This window comes from Martes martes (genome assembly GCF_963455335.1).
Source record: "Martes martes genome assembly, chromosome: 1".
Classification (NCBI taxonomy): domain Eukaryota; kingdom Metazoa; phylum Chordata; class Mammalia; order Carnivora; family Mustelidae; genus Martes; species Martes martes.
The window spans coordinates 84534340-84551610 of record NC_137888.1 but is presented as its reverse complement, the minus strand read 5'-3'; positions in this window follow the sequence as shown (position 1 = coordinate 84551610).

The window sequence follows — 17271 nt, the reverse complement described above, 5'->3', positions numbered from 1 at the left end:
CAGAGAAGACCAAATAAGGGAAAATGGGATTAAACTAGGAGACATTTCTATTGGATACAAAGAATTTCTAGGCTGTCAGAATGAAAAAAAAAAACAAAAAAACAAAAAAACACCAAAAACCTGGAATGGCTTATTGAGGGGGAATGCCTGGTCTTTTGTCAGACATATCATTAAGAAAGACTGACTTTTCTTAAGGGCAGGAGACTAGGTCAGATACTCTTTCACAGTCCTGTCTAGTTCTGTGGTTTTATGATCATAAAACTAATAGCACATCAGAATTCTCTTGGCTTCTCTTGTTTTCATTTATATCATTCATTTTCTCTCATATTTGCCAATGACTGGTGTTGCTGGGGGATGATCTATGCCCCTTCTCTGCCAAGTGAAGACACACATGTACACCACAGAAGGGCAGTCAAATACTTATTAACTCAAGCATTCCTGCAGACAGATTCCAAACTGTACGACTCTACTAGGGGAAAGAAGTTCACCATTGCCCTCCGTATCAAACCAATTCATCTCTGAGCATGGTCCATAAGCATAGGTTTCAATGACCAGTCTTTGAGGTTGTTCCTCCATGGATGTTCCCTTAGCAATGGAAAGTGTTCTCACAGACACCTTGTCTCTGATCATCCCCCACCCCCTTCTCCCCTACTCCTACTATGCTTTCATTTCATTTCTCTCTCTATGTTGTCCCCACCTTCCTTCTCCAGCAGGGGCCCTTCACCAACCCTAGCAAGCCTTTGTCCTCGTCCTATGACCGACCTGGAAACACTTTCAGTCTCTGCCATAAGCATGAGTCATAAACTTTCTTTGCTCTACTTGTTCCTGCTGCTGGATGAGAGAAGAGGGAAGATTTATATCCTGATGGTGGCAATGTGATCAGAAGGATATGGGCTGGCAAGATTTGTTTTCTCTTTCTCCCACCCACCCCACGCCCTGCTCTGGCCTTCTCTTTTAAATATCCAGACATCTTGCATCAGATTGTGACTCCTCTTCCAATGGCTTTCAACACATCCATATATGGGAGTCATATTCCCCTTGCTACTATAGTTTAGGACCTTATTAGTCAAAAGAGCACTACTTTTCTTGCAACCTCATATAACATTGCATGACTCTCTTTTATTAACTAGTCTTGGGACTAGCCATTGCCCTCTTTTTTTTTTTTTTTTTTTGAGAGAGTGAATGCACAAGAGCAGAGTGGTCAGGGGCGGGGCAGGGGGGTGCAGTGGGCAGATAGAGAGGGATAGAGAATTTTAAGCAGGCTCCACACTCAGCCCAGAACCTGATGCAGGTCTCAATCTCAAAACCCTGAGATCATGACCTGAGCCAAAATCAACAGTGGGACATTTAACTGACTGAGCCAGCCAGGCACCCTGCCATTTGCCCTCTTCTAAGAGTTGAAGGCAAGGTAACCACACCACATGTGTAAGGTATTATGTAAGTTGTGGAAGTCAGCAAACTGTAACTTATGAGCTGTGAGCCACATCCAACCCATGGCCTGTTTTATAAGTAAAGTTTGATTGGCCACAGCCATACCCATTAATTAACCTATTGTTTAGGACTGCTCTTGCTCTACAGCAGCAAGGATGAGTAGTTACAGCAGTGACCAACCAACCACATGGTCGCAAAGCCTAGAATACTTACTATCTGGCTCCTTATAGAAAAGTGTGCCAACCCCTGATATAGTGTATCACATCTAAAAAGAAGACAGTCTCAACCTAAAAGATTGCTCTTAAAGGCTGATTCCAGAGGTTTGGATAGTTTCTTCTTTTTTCTTTTTTTCTTTGAATAGGAGATTTACACTTTCGAGAAGTTTATTTTTTATTTTTCTTTCCCTACATCCTGCATGCCTTCACTGTAGTTAAAAGAGTTACCATATTTAAAATGACAGAATCCATCAAATCAACATTGTCACTACCAGATATTTAACTTGGATGGGAAAGTTCATAAACTTAAAACCTTGGAGTGTCTCTCATTCCCCTCATCCCTCTATCCATATCCAGCTGGTCACCATGTTCCATTCCTACGTTGGTCCCCCTTTCTATTCCAAGTACGCCATTTGAAGACCTTGTTTCTTACCTGAACTGTATCAATGGGCTACTCACTCTCCCAATCTCCAATCCATCCCACCCTTACTAAGTCATTCTCACTGTATATATAGTGCTAACCCACCCTCCCCTAAATCCCCCACCATGGGTGCAGCCTCCCTCTCACATACTAGTCATTCTCACCTCATACATACCTCTAATCTCAGAATTAGGGCTTCTGTATCATGAAATAGCACCACTATTTACCTACTCACACAAGCCAGAAACATAGGACTCATCTTTGATCTGTCATTTTCCTTCATAGTCCACACCTAATTAATAAGCAAGCCCTGTCAATTCTACCTCCTAAAATTTACAGTAATTCTAACAGAGGTAAAGAGTTTAAATGATACTTAAGTTCCCAGCCCAAGTTAAGAACCAACTGAAAGGCAAATACAGAAGTCACACAAATCACAATCAAAAGATGACCTTTATCAGTAAGAGAGTTAATATTCATGGCTCATGCTACCTGCAGGGGGATGCATCCTAAAATTGTGAACCCACAGCTAGACAGGCTTCTTACTCAAATTGCAGGCTCTGTAAGTCACTGCAGAGCCCCTGTGCAGGGCAGAGTGCAGCTCTTGGAATACTAATGGCATGGAAGAACAGGGTGGAACACGTGTGCGGCAGGCAGGCCAACCTCCAAGAGTAATGAGGAGGGAGACAGGAGAGGAGCCTGCTGGCACACAGCCAGCACTGCTTGTGCCGGCAGTAAGTCTGACAAGTTCTGGGAGGAGTGAGTGATGAGGAGGAAAGACCAAGAAGGTTACCAAGAAGTCACAGGAAAGAAGATTCCCCTCCTCCAGCATTCTCCAGATTTTTCTTCTCTTACTCCATTAAGCTTAACCATTAGCTAGTGGTGTGGCTGCCCCTGGAGACAAAGTTAACAATCTACCTGGGCAATCCTGGTCCTCAACTTTCAAAAGACCATTCCCCCAACACCAACTATAGTTCTTCTGGGATGCTGGTGGGCAGTGTTTTCTTTTTAATTCTGGGAGGCTCTGAAATGAGTCAGAATAACACATTAATTAATTCTAAAACCTGCATTCAAGGCTAAAAATTCTTTCTATATTCTATTTCCCTTCCCAAAATATGTCCAACCACATTGTTTAACGTAGTTCATCATAGGTTTGGCAATGAGGGAAAATAACAACATAAATACCTTTAAATCATAAAAATGTCATCAACAGATGAAGTCCCAAATGTAATCTTAACTGCCTTTTCTTATGGATTTTCCTGGGAGGAAACTGAAGTTAAAAATTAAATTCCATGCATATTAGTCCAAAGATTTCAGAGGTCAAAAGAATTGAAGTGCAAAATCATATTCTCTCGCACTTGTGAGTTAACTATCCGAAGAAATTAAGTCCAGACTTAATCCTTTCTGGTTTCTTATTTCTGCCTACTCTCAGCTAGAAGGATCTTTACTGCCACATAGAGCTGGGGTGTCTTTGGCAGTTCTAACCCTGGCTGTCTTCTGTGGCATGGATATAGATCCTTTAGGGTGCATACTGACTGTGTCTGGGATGTCCTGTGTTTAGAGACTCCGAGACTTAACAGAACACCAACGACCATCACAACACTGACTCCCCAACCTGCCACATCTGGAAAAACAACTGAATCTTGTTATCATAAATAAAATGATGTTTCCAGACCCCAGAGTTAGTGTCAACAAAAACCCTAACAGATTCAGTAGTATTGGACAAAAGGAAATGAGGTCAAGAAAATATCTTGGTTTAACCTCTTCACGATGCCAGTGAGTCTAGGCTAGTTACTTGAAATCCATAGTCTCTGAATTTATACTGAATCAGGGTCAATCTCCCATCTAGTAGTTAATTTTGACACTATGTATCTTCATATGGGAGGGGTGCTGAGGCTTTGTGCATATTCTTCTTTCTAAGATAGTAGCATTTGCAAGTACAATCTTGCAAAGTTAGAAAGGAGCAAATAAACTCACTAGGTTTTATTTGACATGCCCCTGCCTTTTCTACATAGTCATAATCTCTAATTTTGCATTGTCCCTTTAGCTCATGCTTCTGGCATCCCGACACTAAAGTAATTTTGAGCCTCATCAACAGCCCACGAAGAGGACTTTTTGATCCTAGACTACAGAAGGTTCTTCTATAACTTCTTGCTATTAAATTGGTTAGCACTATAAAATCTGTCTAGGAAAGAGATTTTTGCCTAGTTGTCATATTTGATTCAGCTGAAGCATCACTCTTACCAGATTCCTGAACTACATTACTGTTAATGCTTCAGAGCTTATGTTTCTCATGGTCTTTGGGAATCAGTTCTTCTCCAGTGGGCTCCTTGATTCACTGTTTTGTCAAGTTTTGTATATTCCAGGCTTTGAAAAGCATCTGTGTCTAGGACATCGATAACTGATGTACTAGTATATGACTATACCGATTCATTCCCCTCTGCCATTACCCTGCTACTTCCACAGAGACTCAATTGTATTTCCAAAAGTTGAACCTACTTCTTAAATTGATTCCTTTCCTTTTCTAACACACATAGGGCTAGAATTGGGGGCCTTCCTTCATTTGTTTTCTCTTTGCCTTCTGGCCCCCAAAATAGTTTTTCTAATATATTCCTCTAGCATTTGATGTGTATAGGCCTACCTTAGTGAAGAATATGAAATCAATACTTTTTAAGGCTACCAGAATCTGTGCTGTTTAAACAAATCTTGACCACCTTTTCCTACCCATGCTAGATGACTATCATGTTGCTCTTCCTATGTATCTAGTCTGTTCACTAAGTGCTTATTCTGTTTCTACTATAGATTGTTTTAAATACTAATGGCCAATATGATCATGTTTAGAAGTGGTTATCTTTGGGAGGTGATTAAGTATGGAGGGTGGAACTCTTGTGAGTCGGCTTAGTGCCCTAACAAAAGAGGCTGCAGAGAGCTCACTTTAACTAGATGAGATCAGAGTGAGAAGATGGCAGTCTATGAACCAAGAAGCAGGCTCTCACCACTTGGGAGATACTTTCCCATCAAATCGACATCCAATCTGGGCCTGGACTCAGTTATTTCTGTCTGGCTTTCCATTTTTATTTCTCATCTCTGGTGTGCTTTCCCTTAGAATGCCAGTTCCATAAATTTCTCTGTAATGTGTCCTCAGGGTACAGGCAAGATCTCCTTGCTACCTGCATTAATTGTCTATCTCTGAATCAAACCCATATAACAATGATTTCAGTATAATGTGGTTTTCTTCCTAGTCTTCCCTTCTCAAATCTATACAAACCCTTTATGGCCACTTGGTAGGACTACCTCAGTCTTCAAAAGATTGTTCTTCAATACTTTTACTGTGGATTCTTCATCTGCTCTTTTCAGAGGAACCTCTGAGTTCATTCGTGAATTTGGTTTCTTGTGAGCAGGGAATCAGTGACCTTACCTCTTTTGTTTTTTAATGGGCTCAGTCACTACTCCTGAACAAATAATAGTTAAAAACATCTTTACCTTTTCTAATACCTTTTTTATGAACAGTTAGACCCCAGTACACCTCCTGTTCCTTTTGTATATATCCATCCTTATTGCCAAGAGCTCATGTTGATCTTCCTATATGTCTAGTCTATCCACTAAGTTCTCATTCTGTTTCTACTATAGATTGTTTTAAATCCTAATGGCCAATAAAATGATGTTTGGAAGTGGTGATCTTTGGGAGGTGATTAAGGTAATGAGGGTGGAGGGCGCCTGGGTGGCTCAGTTGGTTAAGGTAATGAGGGTGGAATTATTCTGAATGAGCTTTGTGTCCTTACAAAAGAGGCCCCAGAGAGCTTCCTTCCACCAGGTGAGATCAGAGTAAGAAGATGACAATCTATGAATCAAGAAGTGGGCTCTCTCACCAGACACCAGATTTGCCGGTGCCTTGATATTAGACTTCCCAGCTGCCAGAAATATGTTTTTATAAGCCACCCAGCCAATGGTATTTTGTTATAGCAGGCTGAACAGACTAAGAGAGTTTGCTTTAAAAAGTTCACCCTCCAGAGGAGCCTGGGTGGCTTAAGTCAGTTAAGATCCAACTCTTGGTTTTGGCTCAGGTCATGACCTCAGGGTCCTGGGATCAAGCCCTGAGTTGTGCTCCACACTGAGTGTGGAGTCTGCTTGAGAAGGATTCTCTCCCTCGCCCTCTGCCCCTCCCTCTGCTCTCTCTCTTTCTCTCTCTTAAAAAAAAATTCACCTTCCCTCCAGTTAATCATCTTTTCATCCTTTATTTTGATTTCATTCTTCCACTTTCTTTGCCCTTATAGTCAGAACAAAGCATAACTTTCATATCACCCCAATTTCTCCTTGGTTGCCTGAGGAAGCTTTGTTGCTAGGGATGGAGGGCCCAGGCACAGGCCTTTGAGTTGTTTTTCTACCTCAACCCTTAAAATAGTACATTCTCCTTACTTTAAAATTTTCCATTCCTGTATACATGTTTATTAACAAAGTTTAGCATCTTTTTATAGGTGAGATTTGCAATTTGGATCTCCAGAATCTACAGCCATGGTCAGGACTTGTGTAGTAAATCCAGAGCCACTTGAGGTTACATTAAGGAGCCCAATGTGGGACTTGATCCCAGGACCCTGGGATCATGACCTGGGTGGAAGGCAGTCACTTAAAGCAACCCAGGCATCCCTTGGAGGTGCTTTATGAGTCTGTGGACAAGCCACATGAATATTAGTTGGGTTACAGTTTTCTCTCTTGAGCTCCAAACAATATAAAGTATAGCAAAACTTCAGACGGCTGATCTAGCCCTGCATACCTAGATCTGACAATGGTGATTTAAAGCCAGAACTTTTCCCACCATCCAAGCTATTGTCATTTCTTGCCTGGATCACTGCAGTGGTTCCCAGTTTATCTCCCTGTCACCATTCTTGCTCCCTAATAGTCCATCCTCCATATAGCCAGAATGATTTTTTAAAAACTTATATAAGGTCAAAAATATTTTCAAGAAGGTGAAAAGACAACCCATAGAATGGGAGAATGGTTTTTTAAATCATATGATAAGGGCCAAGTATCCTGAATATAAAAAGATCTCTTACAATTCACTAATAAAAAGACCAATAACACAATATAAAAATGGGAAAAGGACTTAGATATTTCTTCAGAGAAGTATATAAACAGCCAATAAGCACATGAAATGACTCTCAACATTGTTAGTCATTAGGGAAGTGGCAAATCAAAACCACAGTGAGATACCTCTTCACACCCACTAAGATGGCTCTAATCACAAAAACACAAAATAACAAGTGTTGGCAAGGATGTGGAGAAATTGGAATCCTCATACTTTGCTGGTTAGAATATAAAATTGCTCTTTCCCAGAACAGCCATTTTGGAAAAGAATTTGGTAGTTCCTCAGAAAGTTACACACAGAATTACCAAATGACCTAGCAGTTCTACCCTAGGTATATACCCAAGAGAAATGAAATAATATATTCATACAAAAACTTCTACACAAGTGTTCATAGCAACATTATTCATAAAAGTCAAAAAAATGAAATAGCCCACCTGTCCTTTAGCAGATGAATGGATAGACAAAATGTGGTCTATACATACAATGGAATATTATTGTGCCACAAAAAAGGAACGGAATACTGTTATATGCTACAACATAAATGACCTTGAAATATTATTCTAAGCGAAAGAAGCTAGGCACAATAGGCTATATGGCTCTATTTATGTAATGTTTGGAATAGGCAAATCGATAGAGATGAAAAGCAGATTATTGTTTGCCAAGGCCTGAGGAAAGGGGAAAGGAGACTAACTGTTAACAGGTACGAGGTTTCTTTTTGGAGTGACAAATATTCTGGAATTAGTGGTAATGGTTGCACTCATTATGACATCCTAAAACCAATAAACTGTACAGTTAAAATGATAAAGTTTATGTTATGTGAACTACATCTTAATTTTTTAAAAAAACACTAGTTAGGGGAAAAAAAAAACCCTTAGATCATGATCTTCCACTGGTTAAACTCTTCAGTGAATTCCTATAGCACTCAGATAAAATTGAACCTTCTTACTTAGTCCTGCAAGGCCTATATGATGGGACCCCTGCCTACCTTTCTTATCTCATTTCCATCACTTCCCTCACAACCCATCATAGTCCAGGTTCACTGGCCTCCCACTTCCAGCGCAGGTCTTTACACTTAATATTCCTCCTTTGAAGAGTATTCTTTACCCAGCACTTCTCATGGCCACCTCTCCCTTATCATGGAAGTCTCGGATTAATGTCACCTCCTCAGCAAGACTTCCCCCACCATCATTGTCTACCATATTACCTTGTATTATTTTCTTCGCAGCACTTATCACTACCTGAAATTATTTGTTTATACATAAATTCCCTGAGAGCAAAGATTTTGCCTGCCTAGTTCACTACTATCACCCAAGTTCTAAGAATGATGCCTGACACAGACTAGATGCTCAAAAAATATATTTTGAGTGAATGAATGGGATCTAATTTGTGTACATTGGAAATTTAGACATTTTGATGGTATTTGGGGAGCTGTCAGAGCTTCACCTGATTTGAATGAGAACTTTAGAGACCTCAGTGAGGCCATGTGTATAGTATCTAGGGTGGGGAATAAGAAACAGGAAGAGTGGAGAAATGCACCTTGTCATCATTTCCAAATTACCCAAGGGCAAAATTCTACAGAAACCATGATAAAACTGCCCAAAGTTTATGAATCAGCTACAGAAATGTTGCAGTGTAATTCACCATTCTGTTTATTCCCTGCGAGGAGAGTTGGGGCACACATGCTTGATTTGGATGTGCTGGAAGAGATCAAAGGGAGGATGGCTATGAGGCAGCACAATGAGTGTCCCCATGATTGCAGCCCAGCCCAGCCTCTAGTTCAGGCTTTGATCCTAGAAAGGGACAGTAATAAAGAACAGAGCCACTGACCACAAAGCGCATCCGGGAAGAGGGTAGGCCAGGAGAGAAGGATGGTCTGACAGCCCTTAAGAATGGAATGAAGGAGCAACCACAAATACGCCTGTATTGGGAGTGAGAGGGGTGTCAGAGTAGTGGGAAGCACAGAGCTGACATCAGGAGGGCAAGTGGGGATCATGAGAGCCAGGAAGACACCTGCTGAAGAAGACACCCTAAAGCTTCTGTGAAAGATCTGAGGCCTGGGATCTCCATATTTTGCTAGTTTAGACTGAGCCACATGCTGCTGTTTCATCAGTATGACCTAGAGAAATGTGATTACACATATAACAGGGGACAGTGCTGCTATTTCCACCTTCAAACAATGGACATACTCCATTTCTATCCTGAGATCATCTGTGAATCATATATGACATAAATTAAATGGAAGCAACATTGGAGGGAAAACCCACCTGTCACTGTATATTTTTGTGAGTCTAATCATTAGGCAAAGGGAAATGCTTACCTCTAAACTAGGCCAGGTGTGAAAAGAATGTAAAGATAATTTAGATTTAGATTATGAAATGAGGAGAAAGGTTATTGAGACTGGAAAGAAAAGGCCTGGAGGGCTGAGAAGGTGAGGCGGTACAAGGAAATTAAAGGCCGGTTTGGGAATAATGACCAACAGTGTAAAATGGGAAGAATAGAGTTTTAAACTTGGAAAGGCTTTCTTTAACATTTGCTTGAGCAATTACATATTAAGTATTGAAAATAAGTGAAAGTGATTTTTAGAAAGTTTAAATAAAAGAAAGGCAGAACATGACATGGCCCAGCTTGCTCAGGCACACTGAGGTAATTTCTAAGGATGTTTTAGATTGTGAATTAAATGCATTTCAGGCTGTAAGAAAGAACATGGTGCTGGCTTGTACAGATTTGGATTTCTAGAACAGCCTACTAGGTGGCCTCCACTGTCAAGCCATCTTGCACACCCCATTGCCTAACTAATCTGCCTGAAAAAGCCTTTAATCACTGTAAAACCTTCAGCACCTTCCCCTGTCTTACTAAATCCACTCTGAGCTCTGCCTGGCCCTCTGGCCCACCCTAGCTGTTCAGTCTTCCTTCTTAGTTCTCTCCATCACACAACCCTCTTTCAGACCTGTCTCTCTACTTGTTTTGCTTCTGGACCTTTGCCCACAATGCTGCCTTGGCCTGAAATGTATGCTGTCTCTTGTCTGCCTAGCCAAATGACATCCTTTTGTCAAGGTCGAGCTTATATTTCAATTCCATCATGGGTCTTTCTAGATTGTCCCTTTCTTTGAACTCCTAAAACACAATTGCTCAATTATATACTGCCATATATTAGTCCTTACACTTACATGTTAGTACCAGGAACTGGAGGAAAGAGAAGAGAGAAATTAATAGCAGAGAAGTGTGAAATTCTTGTTTTAGATTCTGATTTAGAGGTGGGTGTTTGGCAGAGGATGGAGGAAGTACAGCAAAGTGGTCCCAGAAGCCTTTGGTACAGGAAAGGAAGCAAGGACAGTTGTAACGAGCATCCTGCTTTTCATATCACTTGGCAATAACACCTTAAGTTTTAAGTTCAGCATCATGAGGAATAAGAAACTCAACTTGTGAATGTTCTAGATGACGAAAGTTTTCATGCACATTATTGGATCCCATTCCAGACCTACTGAATCAGCATCCCTGAGAGTGGGGCCCAACATTCTGTGTTTTAATAGCACTCTAGGTGGTTCTGATGCACAATAAAGTTTAGAGAACCAGTGCTTTAGAACTTTAGTGCTTTTAAACATTACTCACTATATAAAACTAGTTCTTTAATACATAACATACTTCCTTGCCTTCTGGAATAGAACAGGCTAAACACAAAATGCTTCTTTTTTGTGGGGCCAGAGTCACCATGATGATCATCACTTCTTGCCCAGTGCCATTGTAATAGGCAGCACACCAGACAGAACACCCAGGCACCGTGCTGCCCAGGCCACAGGACACCAGGTCACCTCACTGGAGCAACTGACTGCAAGTGCTATCCGGGTCCATCATTTGGGTCATTATCTATAGCGTGGGGCTTTATGAAAACAATATAGACAGGTTGAAATTGACTGAATCACAGTATAAAAGAACACAGTTCACTAATTATGCCCACACCAAAGAGTACAGTGAATGTCCTGCAGAGTTCTTTGTGCCCCATTCCCATGTCTCTTCACTAAAGAAGTGGTGGAAATTCTTCAGCAACTCCTGGGAATTCCATTCTCAACTGTATTTGACTCAGTATCAAGGCTTTACTGATCTTCCTCCAAGTAGCACTCTTTTTTTTTTTTTAAGATTTTATTTATTTATTTGACAGACAGAGATCACAAGTAGGCAGAGAGGCAGGCAGAGAGATAGACAGGGAAGCAGGCTCCCCGCTGAGCAGAGAGCCTGATGTGGGGCTTGATCCCAGGATCTTGAGATTATGACCTGAGCTGAAGGCAGAGGCTTAACCCGCTGAGGCACCCAGGCACCCCCTTCCAAGTAGCACTCTTCTTGCTACAGACCAGTTTGCCCAGGAAAAACGCCTTCCTTAGAAGTCATTAAAAATTCTAAAACTACATCTGCAATTACTCAAAGTTAAGATTTTTACTAAGATATCACCCAGATAATGGCTCTGTGGGGTTAGCATTCATCAACTGCATTATGCTGACTTACTACCAGCTTCTTACTGCCAGGGAACAGCAGCTTTTCCGTACGCACAGTTTTGTATCTATCTCTCACCAGAATCTCTGTGCTCTGTCCCCACGAAGGCTTTCAGTGAGATTTACATCCAGATTAGTTCCTTTTGGGAAAAAGTAACTTCCCGTTGAGTCCAAACTGAACAAGATTTCCTTGGATCTGAAGGTAGCTGCGTTATGAAAATTTGACAGCTTCTGCCAAAATGCCTCTCAGAGGTGTTTACCAGTGTTCCCCAGAAATGTTGTGTGCCTGTTTGTCCACACCCTCACTGGCAGAGACAGAAATATCTTTTTCCTGTGGATATCTTGGTGCCCTATGACATCTTCACATAGTAGTCGCCACTAGAAGAACTTCAATCATCTCTCTTCAGATGCTGACTCTTCCTCTCATACGCAGTTTTCTATTTAATTCAAAGAAGTGAATTGAAAACCTACTTTGAAACTAGTTCTCACAACTATAAAATCACAGAGCTTACAGTTTTGCTATGATATTCCTAATGACTTCTTTTTCTTTTTGGAGATGAGTCAAGAGTTTTAAAATCAGAAGGAAAAGAAATTTTACATGATCTAGCATCTATTTGTATAATAGACTTTGGAGTTTTGTTGTTATTTGTCTCCATATTCCAAGACATCTCTTTATTTCTATTCATGGAAAAGCATTGCCATTTATTAGGAGTCAAAGTCTCCCTTACCCAGTACTGTCCTATTATTCATTTCTAGGACAGCTGAAGTTCAAAAATTAATCACTAATGCAGGATTTTAATAATAGAAGAAACTGGTTTGGGAGCGGGGAGAGTATATGGGACCTTTCTGTACTTCCTGCTTAATTTTTCTGTAAACCTGAAACTACTCTAAAAAAATAGAGTCCATTAATTTCTTTAAAGTAAAAAGCAGAATAGGCTATATAACAAAACGCTGTTTTTATAACTGAGAAATGCATGCACAGAAAACAATAAAACACATTTTACAAAAGCAGATATAAAGAGAAGACACTCATTTAATATGTTAGAATGATGGTCTTTGTGGGGAGTGATAATAGAAGTGGAGTATGGCAAGAAAATGAAATAAAAGGAGACATAAATATTTGCATGAACCAATGATGATAACATGCCATGAACTGAATATGATCAAATCTGACCTATCAACTTGAAATCTTAAAAAAAAAAAAAAGTAGTGGTTCTTAATTTGGGCAGGGAAGTAGAATTTAGAGGAATTTTATTTTTTTTTAAAGATTTTATTTATTTATTTGACAGAGATATCACAAGTAGGCATAGACACAGGCAGAGAGAGAGAGAGGAGGAAGCAGGCTCCCCGCTGAGCAGAGAGCCCGATGTGGGGCTTGATCCCAGGACCCTGAGATCATGACCTGAACCAAAGGCAGAGGCTTTAACCCACTGAGCCACCCAGGCGCCCCTAGAGAAATTTTAAAAGAACACACATGCTTCAGCCCCATTTCAGACCCAACTGCGTCAGAAACTCCAGACTCAGAACATGTACATTTTGCAAAAATTCCTATATTAGCCAGGACACATTTAGTTACAAAACCCTAATTCAAATAAGTATAAGCAATAAAAGGAATTGGCTCACATGGCTTGGAAGTCTGAGGAGTAGTAGCTTCAGGCACAGATGGATCCAGGAGCTCAAGCTATCCAATCAGGCTCTCACTCACTGCTGCCTGTCTCCATCTCCATCTTCCCTCTCCTGACAGGTTCTCTTTCCATGTGATAGGGAAGCTTTTTATTGACATTTCTGGTCATGTAGAATGAACACTGCAACTGACAATGCCTCAAGGGCCATGGGAAGTGGAGTAGCAGTTCCCCAACAGAAGGGTTAGGCTAAGCACACCAAATGAGGTAATTATCATATCTTTCCAGGAATTTAATTCAGAATAAGTCACACATTCCCTTGTAGGGTGACATCACAAGATCCCTTGTAGGGATCTTCATGGCAAAAGAAAACAGAATCACTAAAGCATTTTCCAGGTTTCCCATCCTGATCTCTTGGCTCACTTGAGCTCAGCTGCCATGTTCAGTCTAGTTTTGAACATACCGTCATGTTCAGTCACACCTTCCCCTGTCCCAGGAACACAAACACATTCATCCAAACTTGCTATGCATCTGGCTTACAACTCTCCTGGATAGGTTTAGAATACAAAATAAAGATATTTAGTGCACCTAGGTGTTCAACAATATAGGTGATTAGTCTAAGATGGAGAAAAACTGGGTAAGTTAACTTATACCAGGTCACAGCATGCAAAACTGACAGAATTTGAACTCAGGTTTTATATCTCCAAATCTTATGCTCTGTCAAAGGTACAACATTGCACAAGTAGTATTAATAATAAAAATGGGACGCCTAGCTAGCTCAGTTGGAAGAGCATGGGACTCCTGATCTTGGTATCAAGACTTTGAGCCCCACGTTGCCTGCAGAAATTACTTAAATAAATAAATAAATAAATAAATAAATAAATAACTTTAAATAGTAATAATATGTGGCTAGAAAGGCATGACCTAGTTACAGCTGCTGTGGAAGAAAGAAAGAACAAATTTTGGTGGAAAACTAGCTGTCAATTCCACAACAATTTGGTAAACTTAACCATTTTTTTTAAAAAAACAATTAACCATTTAAACAAATCATGTTTGCTCCAAATCCTACACCCCTGCACTCTGACCCTGCAAAGACCAATTTGTCGTAAAAGTTAGGAAACCTAAACTTCTAGGCCTCGCATTTGCATGGACTTCTCTGAAGCCCTGTTAGGAGCCTGTATGAGTTAGCAATTTCTGTATAACAAATTACTCCAAAACTTATCAGCTTAAAACAATAACCTGATTATCTCACATAGTTCCTGAGAGTCTGAAATCTGGGAGCAGCTTCTCTAAGTGGCTCTTCTCCAAAGGGTTCTGTGACAGTTCTCATGACATAATAGCTGAGTTCCCCCAGAATGAATGATCTGAGATAAAGGGGTCCAAGTCATAATGTCCTTTATAACCTAGCCTCCAAAGTGACATCACTTCTGCTGAATTCTTTTGGTCTCACAGACCAACCCCAATACAATGTGAGAGAGGAGTTGCACCAGGGCATGAATACCAGGAGACAAGAAAAACATGTGGGCGATGGGAATCTTCATATATGAAGCTGGCTATCAACAGGCCCCAGTAATGTGTTCACATGTTTTTTTGTAGCATTGAAAAAAGTAAGATTTTCTTTATATTCTTTGCCTTAATGAGTCCTCCTCAGTTGTATTAGCTTATGGGCACCACAAAACATGAATCCTTTTCTTATATGAACTTGCCTGAATCTTTAAAATCATTTTAGAACATGGTGAATCAGTTCTACAAACTAAAACCATTATAACTAAATTCTGAAGTGATGAAGGACTTTTTCAAAGTGTGTTTGTTTTCATGACTATTAATATTATATAGTTGCACACTGCTGATTTGTTACCAATGCTAGATGAGAAGTTAGGAGATCTGGATGTCAGTCTACATTCTACCTCTAACAAACTGGGTGATCTTCCTTTGATATAATGCATTCTGCTCTCAGAACTGGCTTTGCCAATACTAGTGGTTGCATTAACTAATCTATATAGGCACTTCCAGACAGTTCTTTAAAAGTCTGTGATTAAATGATAGGTCTCTCTATGCTACACATTTCTCATCCATAATATGGGGATGACAGTATCTACTTCACAGAGGTGTAGTGATGATTAAATGAGGCAGCCTATGTAAAGTATCCCAAATATCCTAGCAAGCAGTGCATGCTCAGTAAATATTAGCCATTCTTACTCTTTTGTGCCTGAAAATTAACAACCTCAGGAAGCCCATTTTGAATAGTTTTATAGTATCATAGTAATTTGTAATTTCACTTTTCACCTCAGATGACTCTGTAAGCTTTTATAGATGACTAAAAGATAATATGAAGTAATATCAGGGTTCTGGAACAACTGGAACTCTCATATGTTTATTGATGGGAGTATAAACTAGTGTAATGACTTTGGTAAAATATTTAATAATATATCCACTTAACCTAAACTTATACATATCTTATGACCCAGAAAATCCTCTCCTGCTAAGCTCAACATACAATAGTGCTATGTCCACCAAAAGATATATGTGAGAATATTCATTATAGCTTTATTGATAATATTCAAACTAAAAACACCCAAATGTCTTTCAACAGTAGAGTGGAAAAGTAAACCATATTCATACAATAGAATGAATATAGCAATGAAAAGAACAAATCTCACCAACGTGATGTTGAGTAAAAGCCAAATATGTAAAATGCATATTTCATGTTCCTAATACTTGGAGTTCAAAATCAGGCAAACAAAACTGTGGTAATGGAGGTCAGAAGAGTGATTATCTTTGAATAAATATTGATTGGAAGAGAGGGCAAAGGGAGTTTTCTGGGTGCTGGAAATGTTCTACCTATTGATATGAGTAGTGGCTTCACAGGTGTGTACATATGTCAAAAATCAGTCAAGCTTTAGATTTAAGACTTGCACGTCTTATTGTAAGTTGCACCTCAATAAAACATTTTTGAAGTTGGTAATAGTACAAAGAAATACATTGCTGATATCATTGACGTAGGAAAAGAGTCTTGACCATGATTTAGATTTTATGCAGTTCTGTTTCATTTTAGCTAAATTTGACAATTATGGTCCTAGGTAGTAATTAATGAATAATTAGTTATTACTCCCCTATCATATACTACCTTATTAACTGTGTCAATTGTCCACTCATTTCCCAAATATTTAAGTGCCAGATGCTCTGCTACATGATGGGATCATTAACAATGAACAAAATTTACACATAGCTCTTACCTCCACAGGGCTAGGTGTTTTGGCAAGACAGAGAAATAAATCAGAATTTAAAATTGCAGAGAGACAGTAGAGTGCAGAGGGATGCGCATAAGAACACTTCCCCAAAGCCATTGGCTGGGAAAGTGAGAGACTGATTTTTGTTTTTGCAACCAGTGGGGCTCAAAGACAGGAGTTTGAGAGGTGGGTGGGCTTGGCTGGGGTAGAGACCTGAGGGTGCTGCCCTACTCCTGGAGAGAAGGCAGGCAAGCAACCCAGGACAGATGATGTGATCACCTAAGGATCACCTAAGGTCAATGGAGAGAGTATTTGTTGTTCTTGGAGTGCCTCTGTGAGAGGTGGCATTCGCAGAGACACCTCTCTGGTGACAAAAGAGCCAATGGGCACCATCTGCCTCCCCTGTCCCTCAGCACATGCACAGAGACACCTGCTGAGGGCAGCTAACCCAGACACTGTTTAGCCTGTTTGTTCCAAATCCTACGCCCCTGCACTCTGATGCCCTTCTCACCAAACCTGTATCCATTCTAGCACAAACAGACCTTCCCCTGGAAGACCAGCACAGGGCCCTCCACAGCACATTCCTCAAGTTTTTGTTTTTGTTTTTGTTTTTAAGATTTTAGTTATTTATTTGACAGAGAGAGATCACAAGTAGGCAGAGAGGCAGGCAGAGAGAGGGGGAAGCAGACTCCCTGCTGAACAGAGAGCCCAATGTGAGGCTTGATCCCAGGACCCCCGAGACCATGACCTGAGCTGAAGGCAGAGGCTTGACCCACTGAGCCACCCAG